The sequence below is a fragment of the Blennius ocellaris genome, assembly GCF_963422515.1.
Source record: "Blennius ocellaris genome assembly, chromosome: 7".
NCBI classification, from domain to species: domain Eukaryota; kingdom Metazoa; phylum Chordata; class Actinopteri; order Blenniiformes; family Blenniidae; genus Blennius; species Blennius ocellaris.
In genome coordinates, this window is record NC_137656.1 from 21,344,147 (window position 1) to 21,348,719 (window position 4,573).

Here is a 4,573-nt window from a genome sequence, read left to right on the forward strand (position 1 = left end):
AAACCCACCCTCTTGTGTCACATTAACCACAACTTTATGAGGAAACAGTGTCCAGAGAAACAAAACACTGAAGTCCTTTAACAAAAAAACAGTGACTTAGAAAAATCTGTCTACTTTGATTTAGGTTTCATTCCTTGCAGATTCAGTTTGATCTATTTGTGTAACTGTGAATGCTGCCATCCTAATGCTGGTGCACACCTATGATTGGTTCAAGGCTCATCGACTACCAGGTCCATGCTCCCTTTAAAATAGAGTTAGGGAATTCTGAAGTATGAATACACATAGCAGACATCTAAACCAGCCCTATTGTCCTGATACATTTAAGTTAGCTATTAGGAATCAAACATACAAACCTACAATATATGCTAACAGTTGTTTAATTTGCACGTTTGTTTAAAAGTGTAATTGTGAAACAAATTACCTGATAACTGATACTTTCGACTATTTTTCTTAAAACGAAGTGAGGATGGAAGACTGGCTGATGGATCATTCACTGTCAGAGGAAAACGTCTCTAAACCCCCAAATAGTGCAAAATATCCCAAACGATTGAAAACAAATCTGAATGTACTTTACAAGTCAAGAACCAGGAGTTAATTTGAAACACGTCTTCCTCTCAGTGATGGTGTTTCAACCTAATAAGAAGAGCTTAAGGGGAAACTGACAGCCAGACGACACCGGTCTGTGATGTCAGTCTTGACTTTCGGTGACCTCTGTGGGGATCCTCGAGCACTGAGGGCAAAAACAATGCGGTGTTCCCTTCAGGGGTCAAAAACAGGACAATGAAGATCAGTAAAACACATCTTTCACCAGAATCTCTGTTTCTGTGGTGGCTTCATTCCAACCACTTTGTCTAGTTTGAGCACTTAAGAAAATGTTAAATGAGTCTCGCGGTTTCTTTTCAGTGAAGGTTACTGAGAAAGAAGGGGGTGGAGAGACTTAAAGCAAATGATTTTATGCATGGAAAAGAGAGGAAAAGGGAGGTGGAGCTCTGGGAAAAAGAATGTGCAGGAATTCTACCTGCATTAAAGAAAGTGCTCTTTAGCATGTGATCACATTGTACCTCCCCATGTGATGAATCTCTAATTAGAAAATTTTCAATATATGTTTCAAAATCCAATTAGTCCACACAAAAACGGAGCATTGCTCTCCCAAGGTGACGAAAGATTAAAATAGATTGGCAATTTCAACTGATCCTTTAAAAGATGCTTCATCTTACTTTTTCTCATTACTCTGCCGCTGTCAGATCAAACTCTGATTCCCGGCATTAAGAAAATAACTATCACTTCCATCAGCGCTCTGATATTCACTGATAGAGCCCCTTCCTGCTTTGAGAAGTAATTCTTCTTATCTTAATGTTCCATTGATTGTACCTACTTCAAAAAGGCCCCCAAATACTAATACTGTACACACACAAAATGGGACTGTGGCCATAAAATAAATACACTTGAAATTATAAATTACAAAAACTTAAGTATCATCAACTGGACATTTTGGTGGTATGAATTTGCAATTATTAGTTTTATTTATTTATTTTATTTTATTATTTCTGAAGCACTTGACGTTTGTTTCAATCCACTTTGCAAATTATTATACAGTCATAGTTTACAATTTTTTTTTGTTGCTCTGAAGGTTTTTCCAGAAAATGTGAAAGGGAATCTATTCAAACAGATTTTGTATTTTTTTTATTGAAATAATGACAATGTGTTTTGTTTTGTTTTTTTGATTTTTTGCAGTATGTGACAAACATCTGGGAAGCTTTGTTCCAGATGGGACACTCATTGAGGATCTGCAGCCTCTTTTAATGCTGTCGTCGCGAGAGGCTCCATGCCACAAAACACCTCTTTCAGTTGCTATCTGTGAGTGACTATGACCTGCTTACAAGGAGTTTAGAGTCGAGTTGCTTTGAGCTTGCATCACTCAGACCTGCAAGTGTGTTTGCATGGCTTCCTCACTTCCAGCTAATGCAGCTATCAAAGACGGCGCCTGAAAAACATGCTCGCTCGACATTTCACTCATGAGCCTGTGCAGGGATTCGATCAAACCACTGAAGCCCTCCTTCAATCTCGTCGGTCTCCGAGTGAGCATGCACTGGCACGTGACGGCGGCTTTCACACTGAAAGTATTGCCTTTTCCTTAACTTCCTCCTTCTTTCCACTTTGCCTAAAGGAAGCTGTTCGGCACCTGGCAGCCATAAATGCCAGTATCACTACAATATAAAAGATGGATTGTGTCTTTATTCTCTCAAGTCTTTGTGTCCTGCAGAGATAGTTTGCAAGGTGTGTTCTCGGAGAAGGCTGTGTGCGTGTGTGTGTGTGTGTGTGTGTGTGTGTGTGTTTCTCTGAGATTCTTTTGTTGACTGTGTGAAACAGACGCTTTTTTTTAAGTTGCCTTTTGATGTTGTCGATCCTCAGAGAGAGAGAGAGAGAGAGAGAGAGAGAGAGAGGAGAGAGAGAGAGAGAGAGAGAGAGAGGGAGAGAGAGAGGGAGAGAGAGAGAGAGAGAGAGAGAGAGAGAGAGAGAGAGAGGGAGAGAGAGAGAGAGAGAGAGAGAGAGAGAGAGAGAGAGAGAGAGAGAGAGAGAGAGAGAGAGAGAGGAGCAGTAAGACAAAGCCAGAGAGCTTGGCGATGGTGACAAAGCAAAAGGTATGAGGTGTGTTACCGGACGGGACACACAGCCACACAGAGACATGTGATCACTGATACACACATTTACTCACGGCCTCTCAGCAGGAGGCCAGAGTCCCCGCTGAACGAGCCAAGGATGAAACCCAAAGCTAACGCATGTGTTCTCTCTCTGACCACAGCTGCCCCGCTCTCACGCTCCCTGAGGTGTGTCCCTCGCAACACACACACACACACACACACACACACACACACACACACACACACACACACACACACACACACACACACACACACACACACACACACGGACACGATTGTGATTGAAGATACAGAAACACACAGAATTTAATAACCAGAGGGAGAGGGTCTTTTTTTTTTCTTCTTTCTTCTGCAAGCCTTGTCACCGCTCTCATCATCGTATCATTCAGACCCAGGTCACGACCAAGGAGGCATCGGAGATGAACTCCCTGTGAAGCTGCAGAGGAAACGAGAGAAAGGGAAGGAGAGGTCATGACCACAGTGGCACAGAAATGAACCCTTGACTGCCATCAGGAGACCGAGCGGGAGAAGGAAGAGATACAGAGAGGTGTATTGCTAACAAATTAGTTTTGGCTCGTCTTTAGAGATTGGCCATTTTGATTGGTTCCTCGAGTCTCTTCGGCACACAGCAATTAGGAACTGCACAACCCCTGCTCTCCACTGAGACAAGAGCCGGAGACGCCACTACTGCCTCCTGCTCTGCCATGCTGACTGAACCCTTTTTGATGAGGGGGAACGCGGAGGAATGAGGACTGAGGACCGAGAGGAGGACAAATAAATACACATTTTCATGGTGTATCGGCTGAAACGACTGAATATACAGAATGAGGACGTGGCACGCTGTTTGTGCAGGTTTTTGGTCAGTGTACAAGCTAAATAATGAAGATTTCAATCACAGTTTGATGTTTTAACGTGTGCTTTCACAAAACACGATGACATCTGGTCATGATGAATTGCTTAAAACTGTTGAAAAATCTTAAAAATTCTTTTGAGTTTCCCCCTGTCAAAATAAACCACGAAGCGAGAATTTTTCATGACCATTTTATGAGTAAAACAAAACAAAAAAAGTCTGCTGCCTGTGACTAGTTTTAACCTCACAACAATCACAACGACTGCAAGTCCCACTACCAGCGACAAGCTGAAATCTGAATATCTCGCCTCCATTATCTATAACCATTATATTCATCACTTTTTGATTAATGCTCACGAACTAACGAGAACTAACATTTTGATGATGACAATGCTTCACTCCAGATCCAGTGCTCCCAAGTGAGACTTCAGAGGTCTGGTGTTGAAGGTGACCATGCCCGTTTCATGTGAGTGTGAATTTGCTGCTCTTTTACAGTCCGAGCCCCCGCGGGGCGTCACTCTGTGGTCACTGTAGGGCGTCCTCATGTCCTCCCCTCTCGTCACCCCTAACTCAATCCGACACGCCGGCTCCCTTCAATATTTGTACGTGTGTATTTGCTCCGAGTGTGAAAAGCCAGGCTTTTATTTCAAAAAGACAAATGCATGTTGGCTGAAACACTTTATATCAAAACATGATGGCAAATCAATTACTACATTTATTGTGTGAAAAATGAAATGTTCCGTTCAGCTTTTCACTGATTTTCCTTTTTCTCCTCTGTCTCGTCGAAAGACAAACTGAATATATTTATTGGCACTTATTTTAGATAATTTCTTGTTTTCTGTCCAAAAAATTGAGACTGATAAGAAGAATTGTTATGTGAACTAATCATATAGTTAAATATTTTGAAGCATTTTTCCCAATTATTCTTGTTTTTAGTTCATTCTAATTAAATGTTCTGTCTCTCTGTGTTGGCCCTGTGACTCACCGCTGACCTTTTCCACATACACTCGGCCTTTCTCCATGTGTTGGCTGCAGGCCCCGGCTCACAGCTGGAGGATGA